Source organism: Macaca nemestrina, chromosome 15, assembly GCF_043159975.1.
Source record: "Macaca nemestrina isolate mMacNem1 chromosome 15, mMacNem.hap1, whole genome shotgun sequence".
NCBI lineage: Eukaryota > Metazoa > Chordata > Mammalia > Primates > Cercopithecidae > Macaca > Macaca nemestrina.
Window position 1 is genome coordinate 80,846,991 of NC_092139.1, and position 17,343 is coordinate 80,864,333.

A 17,343-nucleotide genomic window follows, 5' to 3' on the forward strand; every position below is an offset into this window, starting at 1 on the left:
ATCCTCCAATTACAAAGAGAAAGAAGCTTTCTGAGAAACTTCTTTGGTTCTGTGAAATCATCTAACAGAGTTACAGCTTGCACCTCAAGAAGCCTTTCGCTAAGACAGTTCTTGAGGAATTGGCAAAGTGATATTTGGAAGTCCATAGAGGGCTGCGGTGAGAAAGGAAATATCCTCAGATGAAATCTGGAAAGAAGCTTTCTGAGAAACTGCTTGGTGTTCTGTTAATTCATCTCACAGAGTTACATCTGTATTTCGTGAATCTCTTTGCTAGCCTTATTTCTGTGGAATCTGAGAACTGATATTTGGCATCCCTTTGAAGACTATTGGGCCAAAGGAAATATCTTCCGATTACAAAGAGAAAGAAGCTTTCTGAGAAACTTCTTTGTGTTCTGTGAAATCATCTCACAGAGTTACAGCTTTCCCCTCAAGAAGCCTTTCGCTACGACAGTTCTTGTGTTATTGACAAAGTGATATTTGGAAGCCCATAGAGGGCTATGGTGAAAAAGGAAATATCCTCAGATGAAATCTGGAAAGAAGCTTTCTGAGAAACTGCTTAGTGTTCTGTTAATTCATCTCACAGAGTTACATCTGTATTTCGTGGATCTCTTTGCTAGCCTTATTTCTGTGGAATCTGAGAACAGATATTTCGGATCCCATTGAAGACTATAGTGCCAAAGGAAATATCCTTCAATAACAAAGAGAAAGAAACTTTCTGAGAATCTTCTTTGTGTTCTGTGAAATCATCTCACAGAGTTACAGCTTTCCCCTCAAGAAGACTTTCGCTAAGACAGTTCTTGTGGAATTGGCAAAGTGATATTTGGAAGCCCATAGAGGGCTATGGTGAAAAAGGATATATCCTCAGATGAAATCTGGAAAGAAGCTTTCTGAGAAACTGCTTGGTGTTCTGTTATTTCATATCACAGATTTATATCTGTATTTCGTGGATCTCTTTGCTAGCCTTATTTCTGTGGAATCTCAGAACAGATATTTCGGATCCCTTTGAAGATTATAGGGCCAAAGGAAATATCCTCCGATAACAAAGAGAAAGAAGCTTTCTGAGAAACTTCTTTGCGTTCTGTGAAATCATCTCACAGAGTTACAGCTTTCCCCTCAAGAAGCCTTTCGCTAAGACAGTTCTTGTGGAATTGGCAAAGTGATATTTGGAAGCCCATAGAGGGCAATGGTGAAAAAGGAAATATCCTCAGATGAAATCTGGAAAGAAGCTTTCTGAGAAACTGCTTAGTGTTCTGTTAATTCATCTCACCGAGTTACATCTGTATTTCGTGGATCTCTTTGCTAGCCTTATTTCTGTGGAATCTGAGAACAGATATTTCGGATCCCTTTGAAGACTATAGGGCCAAAGGAAATATCCACCAATAACAAAGTGAAAGAAGCTTTCTGAGAAACTTCTTTGTGTTCTGTGAAATCATCTCACAGAGTTACAGCTTTCACTTCAAGAAGCCTGTCGCTAAGACAGTTCTTGTGGAATTGGCAAAGTGATATTTGAATGTCCATAGAGGGCTGGGATGAGAAAGGAAATATCCTCAGATGAAATCTGGAAAGAAGCTTTCTGAGAAACTGCTTGGTGTTCTCTTAATTCATCTCACAGAGTTACATCTGTATTTCGTGGATCTTTTTGCTAGCCTTATTTCTGTGGAATCTGAGAACAGATATTTCGGATCCCTTAGAAGACTATAGTGCCAAAGGAAATATCCTCTGATAACAAAGAGAAAGAAGCTTTCTGAGAAATTTCTGTGTTCTGTGAAGTCATCTCACAGAGTTACAGCTTTCCCCTCAAGAAACTTTCGCTAAGACAGGTCTTGTGGAATTGGCAAAGTGATATTTGGAAGCCCATAGAGGGCTAAGGTGAAAAAGGAAATATACTCAGATGAAATCTGGAAAGAAGCTTTCTGAGAAACTGATTAGTGTTCTGTTAATTCATCTCACAGAGTTACATCTGTATTTCGTGGATCTCTTTGCTAGCCTTATTTCTGTGGAATCTGAGAACAGATATTTCGGATCCCTTTGAAGACTATAGGGCCAAAGGAAATAACCTCCAATTACAAAGAGAAAGAAGCTTTCTGAGAAACTTCTTTGTGTTCTGTGAAATCATCTAACAGAGTTACAGCTTTCACCTCAAGAAGCCTTTCGCTAAGACAGTTCTTGAGGAATTGGCAAAGTGATATTTGGAAGTCCATAGAGGGCTGCGGTGAGAAAGGAAATATCCTCAGATGAAATCTGGAAAGAAGCTTTCTGAGAAACTGCTTGGTGTTCTGTTAATTCATCTCACAGAGTTACATCTGTATTTCGTGGATCTCTTTGCTAGCCTTATTTCTGTGGAATCTGAAAACAGATATTTGGCATCCCTTTGAAGACTATAGGGCCAAAGGAAATATCTTCCGATTACAAAGAGAAAGAAGCTTTCTGAGAAACTTCTTTGTGTTCTGTGAAATCATCTCACAGAGTTACAGCTTTCCCCTCAAGAAGCCTTTCGCTACGACAGTTCTTGTGTTATTGACAAAGTGATATTTGGAAGCCCATAGAGGGCTATGGTGAAAAAGGAAATATCCTCAGATGAAATCTGGAAAGAAGCTTTCTGGGAAACTGCTTAGTGTTCTGTTAATTCATCTCACAGAGTTACATCTGTATTTCGCGGATCTCTTTGCTAGCCTTATTTCTGTGGAATCTGAGAACAGATATTTCGGATCCCATTGAAGACTATAGTGCCAAAGGAAATATCCTTCGATAACAAAGAGAAAGAAACTTTCTGAGAATCTTCTTTGTGTTCTGTGAAATCATCTCACAGAGTTAGAGCTTTCCCCTCAAGAAGACTTTCGCTAAGACAGTTCTTGTGGAATTGGCAAAGTGATATTTGGAAGCCCATAGAGGGCTATGGTGAAAAAGGAAATATCCTCAGATGAAATCTGGAAAGAAGCTTTCTGAGAAACTGCTTGGTGTTCTGTTATTTCATATCACAGAGTTATATCTGTATTTCGTGGATCTCTTTGCTAGCCTTATTTCTGTGGAATCTGAGAACAGATATTTCGGATCCCTTTGAAGACTATAGGGCCAAAGGAAATATCCTCCGATGACAAAGAGAAAGAAGCTTTCTGAGAAACTACTTTGTGTTCTGTGAAATCATCTCACAGAGTTACAGCGTTCCCCTCAAGAAGTCTTTCGCTAAGACAGTTCTTGTGGAATTGGCAAAGTGATATTTGGAAGCCCATAGAGGGCTATGGTGAAAAAGGAAATATCCTCAGATGAAATCTGGAAAGAAGCTTTCTGAGAAACTGCTTGGTGTTCTTTTAATTCATCTCACAGAGTTACATCTGTATTTCGTGGATCTCTTTACTAGCCTTATTTCTGTGAAATCTGAGAACAGATATTTCGGATCCCTTAGAAGATTATAGAGCCAAAGGAAATATCCTCTGATAACAAAGAGAAAGAAGCTTTCTGAGAAACTTCTTTGTGTTCTGTGAAATCATCTCACAGAGTTACAGCTTTCCCCTCAAGAAGGCTTTCGCTAAGACAGTTCTTGTGGAATTGGCAAAGTGATATTTGGAAGCCCATAGAGGGCTATGGTGAAAAAGGAAATATCCTCAGATGAAATCTGGAAAGAAGCTTTCTGAAAAACTGATTAAGGTTCTGTTAATTCATCTCACAGAGTTACATCTGTGTTTCATGGATCTCTTTGCTAGCCTTATTTCTGTGGAATCTCAGAACAGATATTTCGGATCCCTTTGAAGATTATAGGGCCAAAGGAAATATCCTCCGATAACAAAGAGAAAGAAGCTTTCTGAGAAACTTCTTTGCGTTCTGTGAAATCATCTCACAGAGTTACAGCTTTCCCCTCAAGAAGCCTTTCGCTAAGACAGTTCTTGTGGAATTGGCAAAGTGATATTTGGAAGCCCATAGAGGGCTATGGTGAAAAAGGAAATATCCTCAGATGAAATCTGGAAAGAAGCATTCTGAGAAACTGCTTAGTGTTCTGTTAATTCATCTCACCGAGTTACATCTGTATTTCGTGGATCTCTTTGCTAGCCTTATTTCTGTGGAATCTGAGAACAGATATTTCGGATCCCTTTGAAGACTATAGGGCCAAAGGAAATATCCACCAATAACAAAGTGAAAGAAGCTTTCTCAGAAACTTCTTTGTGTTCTGTGAAATCATCTCACAGAGTTACAGCTTTCCCCTCAAGAAGCCTGTCGCTAAGACAGTTCTTGTGGAATTGGCAAAGTGATATTTGAATGTCCATAGAGGGCTGGGGTGAGAAAGGAAATATCCTCAGATGAAATCTGGAAAGAAGCTTTCTGAGAAACTGCTTGGTGTTCTCTTAATTCATCTCACAGAGTTACATCTGTATTTCGTGGATCTCTTTGCTAGCCTTATTTCTGTGGAATCTGAGAACAGATATTTCGGATCCCTTAGAAGACTATAGTGCCAAAGGAAATATCCTCTGATAACAAAGAGAAAGAAGCTTTCTGAGAAATTTCTTTGTGTTCTGTGAAGTCATCTCACAGAGTTACAGCTTTCCCCTCAAGAATCTTTCGCTAAGACAGGTCTTGTGGAATTGGCAAACTGATATTTGGAAGTCCATAGAGGGCTGCGGTGAGAAAGGAAGTATCCTCAGATGAAATCTGGAAAGAAGATTTCTGAGAAACTGCTTGGTGTTCTGTTAATTCATCTCACAGAGTTACATCTGTATTTCGTGGATCTCTTTGCTAGCCTTATTTCTGTGGAATCTGAGAACAGATATTTGGCATCCCTTTGAAGACTATAGGGCCAAAGGAAATATCTTCCGATTACAAAGAGAAAGAAGCTTTCTGAGAAACTTCTTTGTGTTCTGTGAAATCATCTCACAGAGTTACAGCTTTCCCCTCAAGAAGCCTTTCGCTACGACAGTTCTTGTGTTATTGACAAAGTGATATTTGGAAGCCCATAGAGGGCTATGGTGAAAAAGGAAATATCCTCAGATGAAATCTGGAAAGAAGCTTTCTGGGAAACTGCTTAGTGTTCTGTTAATTCATCTCACAGAGTTACATCTGTATTTCGCGGATGTCTTTGCTAGCCTTATTTCTGTGGAATCTGAGAACAGATATTTCGGATCCCATTGAAGACTATAGTGCCAAAGGAAATATCCTTCGATAACAAAGAGAAAGAAACTTTATGAGAATCTTCTTTGTGTTCTGTGAAATCATCTTACAGAGTTAGAGCTTTCCCCTCAAGAAGACTTTCGCTAAGACAGTTCTTGTGGAATTGGCAAAGTGATATTTGGAAGCCCATAGAGGGCTATGGTGAAAAAGGAAATATCCTCAGATGAAATCTGGAAAGAAGCTTTCTGAGAAACTGCTTGGTGTTCTGTTATTTCATATCACAGAGTTATATCTGTATTTCGTGGATCTCTTTGCTAGCCTTATTTCTGTGGAATCTGAGAACAGATATTTCGGATCCCTTTGAAGACTATAGGGCCAAAGGAAATATCCTCCGATGACAAAGAGAAAGAAGCTTTCTGAGAAACTACTTTGTGTTCTGTGAAATCATCTCACAGAGTTACAGCGTTCCCCTCAAGAAGTCTTTCGCTAAGACAGTTCTTGTGGAATTGGCAAAGTGATATTTGGAAGCCCATAGAGGGCTATGGTGAAAAAGGAAATATACTCATATGAAATCTGGAAAGAAGCTTTCTGAGAAACTGATTAGTGTTCTGTTAATTCATCTCACAGAGTTACATCTGTATTTCGTGGACCTCTTTGCTAGCCTTATTTCTGTGGAATCTGAGAACAGATATTTCGGATCCCTTTGAAGACTATAGGGCCAAAGGAAATATCCTCCAATTACAAAGAGAAAGAAGCTTTCTGAGAAACTTCTTTGGTTCTGTGAAATCATCTAACAGAGTTACAGCTTGCACCTCAAGAATCCTTTCGCTAAGACAGTTCTTGAGGAATTGGCAAAGTGATATTTGGAAGTCCATAGAGGGCTGCGGTGAGAAAGGAAAAATCCTCAGATGAAATCTGGAAAGAAGTTTTCTGAGAAACTGCTTGGTGTTCTGTTAATTCATCTCACAGAGTTACATCTGTATTTCGTGGATCTCTTTGCTAGCCTTATTTCTGTGGAATCTGAGAACTGATATTTGGCATCCCTTTGAAGACTATAGGGCCAAAGGAAATATCTTCCGATTACAAAGAGAAAGATGCTTTCTGAGAAACTTCTTTGTGTTCTGTGAAATCATCTCACAGAGTTACAGCTTTCCCCTCAAGAAGCCTTTCACTACGACAGTTCTTGTGTTATTGACAATGTGATATTTGGAAGCCCATAGAGGGCTATGGTGAAAAAGGAAATATCCTCAGATGAAATCTGGAAAGAAGCTTTCTGGGAAGCTGCTTAGTGTTCTGTTAATTCATCTCACAGAGTTACATCTGTATTTCGTGGATCTCTTTGCTAGCCTTATTTCTGTGGAATCTGAGAACAGATATTTCGGATCCCATTGAAGACTATAGTGCCAAAGGAAATATCCTTCGATAACAAAGAGAAAGAAACTTTCTGAGAATCTTCTTTGTGTTCTGTGAAATCATCTCACAGAGTTACAGCTTTCCCCTCAAGAAGACTTTCGCTAAGACAGTTCTTGTGGAATTGGCAAAGTGATATTTGGAAGCCCATAGAGGGCTATGGTGAAAAAGGATATATCCTCAGATGAAATCTGGAAAGAAGCTTTCTGAGAAACTGCTTGGTGTTCTGTTATTTCATATCACAGATTTATATCTGTATTTCGTGAATCTCTTTGCTAGCCTTATTTCTGTGGAATCTCAGAACAGATATTTCGGATCCCTTTGAAGATTATAGGGCCAAAGGAAATATCCTCCGATAACAAAGAGAAAGAAGCTTTCTGAGAAACTTCTTTGCGTTCTGTGAAATCATCTCACAGAGTTACAGCTTTCCCCTCAAGAAGCCTTTCGCTAAGACAGTTCTTGTGGAATTGGCAAAGTGATATTTGGAAGCCCTTAGAGGGCTATGGTGAAAAAGGAAATATCCTCAGATGAAATCTGGAAAGAAGCTTTCTGAGAAACTGCTTAGTGTTCTGTTAATTCATCTCACCGAGTTACATCTGTATTTCGTGGATCTCTTTGCTAGCCTTATTTCTGTGGAATCTGAGAACAGATATTTCGGATCCCTTTGAAGACTATAGGGCCAAAGGAAATATCCACCAATAACAAAGTGAAAGAAGCTTTCTGAGAAACTTCTTTGTGTTCTGTGAAATCATCTCACAGAGTTACAGCTTTCACTTCAAGAAGCCTGTCGCTAAGACAGTTCTTGTGGAATTGGCAAAGTGATATTTGAATGTCCATAGAGGGCTGGGGTGAGAAAGGAAATATCCTCAGATGAAATCTGGAAAGAAGCTTTCTGAGAAACTGCTTGGTGTTCTCTTAATTCATCTCACAGAGTTACATCTGTATTTCGTGGATCTCTTTGCTAGCCTTATTTCTGTGGAATCTGAGAACAGATATTTCGGATCCCTTAGAAGACTATAGTGCCAAAGGAAATATCCTCTGATAACAAAGAGAAAGAAGCTTTCTGAGAAATTTCTGTGTTCTGTGAAGTCATCTCACAGAGTTACAGCTTTCCCCTCAAGAAACTTTCGCTAAGACAGGTCTTGTGGAATTGCAAAGTGGTATTTGGAAGCCCATAGAGGGCTAAGGTGAAAAAGGAAATATACTCAGATGAAATCTTGAAAGAAGCTTTCTGAGAAACTGATTAGTGTTCTGTTAATTCATCTCACAGAGTTACATCTGTATTTCGTGGATCTCTTTGCTAGCCTTATTTCTGTGGAATCTGAGAACAGATATTTCGGATCCCTTTGAAGACTATAGGGCCAAAGGAAATAACCTCCAATTACAAAGAGAAAGAAGCTTTCTGAGAAACTTCTTTGTGTTCTGTGAAATCATCTAACAGAGTTACAGCTTTCACCTCAAGAAGCCTTTCGCTAAGACACTTCTTGAGGAATTGGCAAAGTGATATTTGGAAGTCCATAGAGGGCTGCGGTGAGAAAGGAAATATCTTCAGATGAAATCTGGAAAGAAGCTTTCTGAGAAACTGCTTGGTGTTCTGTTAATTCATCTCACAGAGTTACATCTGTATTTCGTGGATCTCTTTGCTAGCCTTATTTCTGTGGAATCTGAGAACAGATATTTGGCATCCCTTTGAAGACTATAGGGCCAAAGGAAATATCTTCCGATTACAAAGAGAAAGAAGCTTTCTGAGAAACTTCTTTGTGTTCTGTGAAATCATCTCACAGAGTTACAGCTTTCCCCTCAAGAAGCCTTTCGCTACGACAGTTCTTGTGTTATTGACAAAGTGATATTTGGAAGCCCATAGAGGGCTATGGTGAAAAAGGAAATATCCTCAGATGAAATCTGGAAAGAAGCTTTCTGGGAAACTGCTTAGTGTTCTGTTAATTCATCTCAGAGAGTTACATCTGTATTTCGCGGATCTCTTTGCTAGCCTTATTTCTGTGGAATCTGAGAACAGATATTTCGGATCCCATTGAAGACTATAGTGCCAAAGGAAATATCCTACGATAACAAAGAGAAAGAAACTTTCTGAGAATCTTCTTTGTGTTCTGTGAAATCATCTCACAGAGTTAGAGCTTTCCCCTCAAGAAGACTTTTGCTAAGACAGTTCTTGTGGAATTGGCAAAGTGATATTTGGAAGCCCATAGAGGGCTATGGTGAAAAAGGAAATATCCTCAGATGAAATCTGGAAAGAAGCTTTCTGAGAAACTGCTTGGTGTTCTGTTAATTCATCTCACAGAGTTACATCTGTATTTCGTGGATCTCTTTACTAGCCTTATTTCTGTGAAATCTGAGAACAGATATTTCGGATCCCTTAGAAGATTATAGAGCCAAAGGAAATATCCTCTGATAAAGAGAAAGAAGATTTCTTTGAAACTTCTTTGTGTTCTGTGAAATCATCTCACAGAGTTACAGCTTTCCCTCAAGAAGGCTTTCGCTAAGACAGTTCTTGAGGAATTGGCAAAGTGATATTTGGAAGCCCATAGAGGGCTATGTTGAAAAAAGAAATACCCTCAGATGAAATCTGGAAAGAATCTTTCTGAGAAACTGCTTAGTGTTCTGTTAATTCATGTCACAGAGTTAGATCTGTATTTCTTGGATCTCTTTGCTAGCCTTATTTCTGTGGAATCTGAGAACAGATATTTCGGATCCCTTTGAAGACTATAAGGACAAAGGAAATATCCTCCGATAACAAAGAGAAAGAAGCTTTCTGAGAAACTTCTTAGCGTTCTGTGAAATCATCTCACAGAGTTACAGCTTTCCCCTCAAGAAGCCTTTCGCTAAGACAGTTCTTGTGGAATTGGCAAGGTGATATTTGGAAGCCCATAGAGGGCTATGATGAAAAAGGAAATATCCTCAGATGAAATCTGGAAAGAAGCTTTCTGAGAAACTGCTTAGTGTTTGGTTAATTCATCTCACAAAATTACATCTGTATTTCGTGGATCTCTTTGCTAGCCTTATTTCTGTGGAATCTGAGAACAGATATTTCGGATCCCTTTGAAGATTATAGGGCCAAAGGAAATATCCTCTGATAACAAAGAGAAAGAAGCTTTCTGAGAAATTTCTTGGTGTTCTGTGAAATCATCTCACAGAGTTACAATTTTCCCCTAAAGAAGACTTTCGCTAAGACAGTTCTTGTGGAATTGGCAAAGTGATATTTGGAAGCCCATAGAGGGCTATGGTGAGAAAGGAAATATCCTCAGATGAAATCTGGAAAGAAGCTTTCTGAGAAACTGCTTGGTGTTCTGTTAATTCATATCACAGAGTTACATCTGTATTTCCTGGATCTCTTTGCTAGCCTTACTTCTGTGGAATCTGAGAACAGATATTTCGGATCCCTCTGAAGACTATAGGGCCAAAGGAAATATCCTCCGATAACAAAGAGAAAGAAGCTTTCTGAGAAACTTCTTTGCATTCTGTGAAATCATCTCACAGAGTTACAGCTTTCCCCTCAAGAAGCCTTTCGCTAAGACAGTTCTTGTGGAATTGACAGAGTGATATTTGGAAGCCCATAGAGGGCTATGGTGAAAAAGGAAATATCCTCAGTTGAAATCTGGAAAGAAGCTTTCTGAGACACTGCTTGGTGTTCTGTTAATTCATATCACAGAGTTATATCTATATTTCGTGGATCTCTTTGCTAGCCTTATTTCTGTGGAAACTGAGTACAGATATTTCGGATCCCTTTGAAGACTATAGGGCCAAAGGAAATATCCTCCGTTAACAAAGAGAAAGAAGCTTTCTGAGAAACTTCTTTGTGTTCTGTGAAATCATCTCACAGAGTTACAGCTTTCCACTCAAGAAGTCTTTCGCTAAGACAGTTCTTGTGGAATTGGCAAAGTGATATTTGGAAGCCCTTAGAGGGCTATGGTGAAAAAGGAAATATCCTCAGATGAAATCTGGAAAGAAGCCTTTTGAGAATCTGCTTGTTGTTCTGTTAATTCATCTCACAGAGTTACATCTGTATTTCGTGGATCTCTTTGCTAGCCTTATTTCTGTGGAATCTGAGAACAGATATTTCGGATCCCTTTGAAGACTATAGAGCCAAAGGAAATATCCTCTGATAACAAAGAGAAAGAAGCTTTCTGAGAAACTTCTTTGTGTTCTGTGAAATCATCTGACAGAGTTACAGCTTTCCCCTAAAGAAGACTTTCGCTAAGACAGTTCTTGTGGAATTGGCAAAGTGATATTTGGAAGCCCATAGAGGGCTATGTTGAAAAATGAAATATCCTCAGATGAAATCTGGAAAGAAGCTTTCTGAGAAACTGCTTAGTGTTCTGTTAATTCATGTCACAGAGTTACATCTGTATTTCTTGGATCTCCTTGCTAACTTTATTTCTGTGGAATCTGAGAACAGATATTTCGGATCCCTACGAAGACTATAGAGCCAAAGGAAATATCCTCTGATAACAAAGAGAAAGAAGCTTTCTGAGAAACTTCTTTGTGTTCTGTGAAATTATCTCTCAGAGTTACAGCTATCCCCTCAAGAAGCCTTTTGCTAAGACAGTTCTTGTGGAATTGGCAAAGTGATATTTGGAAGCCCATAGAGGGCTATGGTGAAAAAGGAAATATCCTCAGATGAAATCTGGAAAGAATCTTTCTGAGAAACTGCTCAGTGTTCTGTTACTTCATGTCACAGAGTTACATCTGTATTTCTTGGATCTCTTTGCTAGCCTTATTACTGTCGAATCTGAGAACAGATATTTCGGATCCCTTTGAAGACTATAAGGCCAAAGGAAATATCCTCCGATAACAAAGAGAAAGAAGCTTTCTGAGAAACTTCTTGGCGTTCTGTGAAATCATCTCACAGAGTTACAGCTTTCCCCTCAATAAGCCTTTCGCTAAGACAGTTCTTGTGGAATTGGCAAGGTGATATTTGGAAGCCCATAGAGGGCTATGATGAAAAAGGAAATATCCTCAGATGAAATCTGGAAAGAAGCTTTCCGAGAAACTGCTAAGTGTTCGGTTAATTCATCTCACAAAATTACATCTGTATTTCGTGGATCTCTTTGCTAGCCTTATTTCTGTGGAATCTCAGAACAGATATTTCGGATCCCTTTGAAGATTAAAGGACCAAAGGAAATATCCTCCGATAACAAAGAGAAAGAAGCTCTCTGAGAAATTTCTTTGTGTTCTGTGAAATCATCTCACAGAGTTACAATTTTCCCCTAAAGAAGTCTTTCGCTAAGACAGTTCTTGTGGAATTGGCAAAGTGATATTTGGAAGCCCATAGAGGGCTATGGTGAAAAAGGAAATATCCTCAGATGAAATCTGGAAAGAAGCTTTCTGAGAAACTGCTTAGATTTCGTTTAATTCATCTTACAGAGTTACATCTGTATTTCGTGGATCTCTTTGCTAGCCTTATTTCTGTGAAATCTGAGAACAGATATTTCGGATCCCTTAGAAGGCTATAGAGCCAAAGGAAATATCCTCTGATAACAAAGAGAAAGAAGCTTTCTGAGAAACTTCTTTGTGTTCTGTGAAATCATCTCACAGAGTTACAGCTTTCCGCTCAAGAAGTCTTTCGCTAAGACAGTTCTTGTGGAATTGGCAAAGTGATATTTGGAAGCCCATAGAGGGCTATGTTGAAAAAGGAAATATCCTCAGATGAAATCTGGAAAGAATCTTTCTGAGAAACTGCTTAGTGTTCTGTTAATTCATGTCACAGAGTTACATCTGTATTTCTTGGATCTCCTTGCTAACTTTATTTCTGTGGAATCTGAGAACAGATATTTCGGTTCCCTACGAAGACTATAGAGCCAAAGGAAATATCCTCTGATAACAAAGAGAAAGAAGCTTTCTGAGAAACTTCTTTGTGTTCTGTGAAATTATCTCTCAGAGTTACAGCTTTCCCCTCAAGAAGCCTTTCGCTAAGACAGTTCTTGTGGAATTGGCAAAGTGATATTTGGAAGCCCATAGAGGGCTATGGTGAAAAAGGAAATATCCTCAGATGAAATCTGGAAAGAATCTTTCTGAGAAACTGCTTAGTGTTCTGTTACTTCATGTCACAGAGTTACATCTGTATTTCTTGGATCTCTTTGCTAGCCTTATTACTGTCGAATCTGAGAACAGATATTTCGGATCCCTTTGAAGACTATAAGGCCAAAGGAAATATCCTCCGATAACAAAGAGAAAGAAGCTTTCTGAGAAACTTCTTGGCGTTCTGTGAAATCATCTCACAGAGTTACAGCTTTCCCCTCAATAAGCCTTTCGCTAAGACAGCTCTTGTGGAATTGGCAAGGTGATATTTGGAAGCCCATAGAGGGCTATGATGAAAAAGGAAATATCCTCAGATGAAATCTGGAAAGAAGCTTTCCGAGAAACTGCTTAGTGTTCGGTTAATTCATCTCACAAAATTACATCTGTATTTCGTGGATCTCTTTGCTAGCCTTATTTCTGTGGAATCTCAGAACAGATATTTCGGATCCCTTTGAAGATTAAAGGGCCAAAGGAAATATCCTCCGATAACAAAGAGAAAGAAGCTTTCTGAGAAATTCCTTTGTGTTCTGTGAAATCATCTCACAGAGTTACAATTTTCCCCTAAAGAAGTCTTTCGCTAAGACAGTTCTTGTGGAATTGGCAAGGTGATATTTGGAAGCCCATAGAGGGCTATAATGAAAAAGGAAATATCCTCAGATGAAATCTGGAAAGAAGCTTTCTGAGAAACTGCTTAGATTTCGGTTAATTCATCTTACAGAGTTACATCTGTATTTCGTGTATCTCTTTGCTAGCCTTATTTCTGTGGAATCTGAGAACAGATATTTCGGATCCCTTAGAAGACTCTAGAGCCAAAGGAAATATCCTCTGATAACAAAGAGAAAGAAGCTTTCTGAGAAACTTCTTTGTGTTTTGTGAAATCATCTCACAGAGTTACAGCTTTCCCCTCAAGAAGCCTTTCGCTAAGTCAGTTCTTGTGGAATTGGCAAAGTGATATTTGGAAGCCCATAGAGGGCTATGTTGAAAAAGGAAATATCCTCAGATGAAATTTGGAAAGAATCTTTCTGAGAAACTGCTTAATATTCTGTTAATTCATGTCACAGAGTTACATCTGAATTTCGTGGATCTCTTTGCTAGCCTTATTTCTGTGGAATCAGAGAACAGATATTTCGGATCCCTTTGAAGACTATAAGGCCAAAGGAAATATCCTCCGATAACAAAGAGAAAGAAGCTTTCTGAGAAACTTCTTGGCGTTCTGTGAAATCATCTCACAGAGTTACAGCTTTCCCCTCAAGAAGCCTTTCGCTAAGACAGTTCTTGTGGAATTGGCAAAGTGATATTTGGAAGCCCATAGAGGCCTATGGTGAAAAAGGAAATATCCTCAGATGAAATCTGGAAAGAATCTTTCTGAGAAACTGCTTAGTGTTCTGTTAATTCATGTCACAGAGTTACATCTGTATTTCTTGGATCTCTTTGCTAGCCTTATTACTGTCGAATCTGAGAACAGATATTTCGGATCCCTTTGAAGACTATAAGGCCAAAGGAATTATCCTCCGATAACAAAGAGAAAGAAGCTTTCTGAGAAACGTCTTGGGGTTCTGTGAAATCATCTCACAGAGTTACAGCTTTCCCCTCAAGAAGCCTTTCGCTAAGACAGCTCTTGTGGAATTGGCAAGGTGATATTTGGAAGCCCATAGAGGGCTATGATGAAAAAGGAAATATCCTCAGATGAAATCTGGAAAGAAGCGTTCCGAGAAACTGCTTAGTGTTCGGTTAATTCATCTCACAAAATTACATCTGTATTTCGTGGATCACTTTGCTAGCCTTATTTCTGTGGAATCTCAGAACAGATATTTCGGATCCCTTTGAAGATTAAAGGGCCAAAGGAAATATCCTCCGATAACAAAGAGAAAGAAGCTTTCTGAGAAATTTCTTTGTGTTCTGTGAAATCATCTCACAGAGTTACAATTTTCCCCTAAAGAAGTCTTTCGCTAAGACAGTTCTTGTGGAATTGGCAAAGTGATATTTGGAAGCCCATAGAGGGCTATAATGAAAAAGGAAATATCCTCAGATGAAATCTGGAAAGAAGCTTTCTGAGAAACTGCTTAGATTTCGGTTAATTCATCTTACAGAGTTACATCTGTATTTCGTGTATCTCTTTGCTAGCCTTATTTCTGTGGAATCTGAGAACAGATATTTCGGATCCCTTAGAAGACTCTAGAGCCAAAGGAAATATCCTCTGATAACAAAGAGAAAGAAGCTTTCTGAGAAACTTCTTTGTGTTTTGTGAAATCATCTCACAGAGTTACAGCTTTCCCCTCAAGAAGCCTTTCGCTAAGACAGTTCTTGTGGAATTGGCAAAGTGATATTTGGAAGCCCATAGAGGGCTATGTTGAAAAAGGAAATATCCTCAGATGAAATTTGGAAAGAATCTTTCTGAGAAACTGCTTAATGTTCTGTTAATTCATGTCACAGAGTTACATCTGAATTTCGTGGATCTCTTTGCTAGCCTTATTTCTGTGGAATCAGAGAACAGATATTTCGTATCCCTTTGAAGACTATAAGGCCAAAGGAAATATCCTCCGATAACAAAGAGAAAGAAGCTTTCTGAGAAACTTCTTGGCGTTCTGTGAAATCATCTCACAGAGTTACAGCTTTCCCCTCAAGAAGCCTTTCGCTAAGACAGTTCTTGTGGAATTGGCAAAGTGATATTTGGAAGCCCATAGAGGGCTATGATGAAAAAGGAAATATCCTCAGATGAAATCTGGAAAGAAGCTTTCTGAGAAACTGCTTAGTGTTCGGTTAATTCATCTCACAAAATTACATCTGTATTTCATGGATCTCTTTGCTAGCCTTATTTCTGTGGAATCTCAGAACAGATATTTCGGATCCCTTTGAAGATTATAGGGCCAAAGGAAATATCCTGCGATAACAAAGAGAAAGAAGCTTTCTGAGAAATTTCTTTGTGTTCTGTGAAGTCATCTCACAGAGTTACAGGTTTCCCCTCAAGAAACCTTTCGCGTAGACAGGTCTTTTGGAATTGGCAAAATGACATTTGGAAGCCCAAAGAGGGCTATGGTGAAAAAGGAAATATACTCAGATGAAATCTGGAAAGAAACTTTCTGAGAAACTGATTAAGGTTCTGTTAATTCATCTCACGGAGTTACATCTGTATTTCGTGGATCTCTTTGCTAGCCTTATTTCTGTGGAATCTGAGAACAGATATTTCGGATCCCTTTGAAGACTATAGGGCCAAAGGAAATATCCTCCGATTACAAAGAGAAAGAAGCTTTCTGAGAAACTTCTTTGTGTTCTGTGAAATCATCTCACAGAGTTACAACTTTCCCCTCAAGAAGCCTTTCGCTACGACAGTTCTTTTGTTATTGACAAAGTGATATTTGGAAGCCCTTAGAGGGCTATGGTGAAAAAGGAAATATCCTCAGATGAAATCTGGAAAGAAGCTTTCTGAGAAACTGCTTAGTGTTCTGTTAATTCATCTCACAGAGTTATATCTGTATTTCATGGATCTCTTTGCTAGCCTTATTTCTGTGGAATCTGAGAACAGATATTTCGGATCCCTTAGAAGGCTATAGAGCCAAAGGAAATATCCTCTGATAACAAAGAGAAAGAAGCTTTCTGAGAAACGTCTTTGTGTTCTGTGAAATCATCTCACAGAGTTACAGCTTTCCGCTCAAGAAGGCTTTCGCTAAGACAGTTCTTGTGGAATTGGCAAAGTGATATTTGGAAGCCCATAGAGGGCTATGTTGAAAAAGGAAATATCCTCAGATGAAATCTGGAAAGAAGCTTTCTGAGAAACTGCTTAGTGTTCTGTTAATTCATGTAACAGAGTTACATCTGCATTTCTTGGATCTCCTTGCTAACTTTATTTCTGTGGAATCTGAGAACAGATATTTCGGATCCCTACGAAGACTATAGAGCCAAAGGAAATATCCTCTGATAACAAAGAGAAAGAAGCTTTCTGAGAAACTTCTTTGTGTTCTGTGAAATTATCTCTCAGAGTTACAGCTTTCCCCTCAAGAAGCCTTTCGCTAAGACAGTTCTTGTGGAATTGGCAAAGTGATATTTGGAAGCCCATAGAGGGCTATGGTGAAAAAGGAAATATCCTCAGATGAAATCTGGAAAGAATCTTTCTGAGAAACTGCTTAGTGTTCTGTTACTTCATGTCACAGAGTTACATCTGTATTTCTTGGATCTCTTTGCTAGCCTTATTACTGTCGAATCTGAGAACAGATATTTCGGATCCCTTTGAACACTATAAGGCCAAAGGAAATATCCTCCGATAACAAAGAGAAAGAAGCTTTCTGAGAAACTTCTTGGCGTTCTGTGAAATCATCTCACAGAGTTACAGCTTTCCCCTCAATAAGCCTTTCGCTAAGACAGTTCTTGTGGAATTGGCAAGGTGATATTTGGAAGCCCATAGAGGGCTATGATGAAAAAGGAAATATCCTCAGATGAAATCTGGAAAGAAGCTTTCCGAGAAACTGCTTAGTGTTCGGTTAATTCATCTCACAAAATTACATCTGTATTTCGTGGATCTCTTTGCTAGCCTTATTTCTGTGGAATCTCAGAACAGATATTTCGGATCCCTTTGAAGATTAAAGGACCAAAGGAAATATCCTCCGATAACAAAGAGAAAGAAGCTTTCTGAGAAATTTCTTTGTGTTCTGTGAAATCATCTCACAGAGTTACAATTTTCCCCTAAAGAAGTCTTTCGCTAAGACAGTTCTTGTGGAATTGGCAAAGTGATATTTCGAAGCCCATAGAGGGCTATGGTGAAAAAGGAAATATCCTCAGATGAAATCTGGAAAGAAGCTTTCTGAG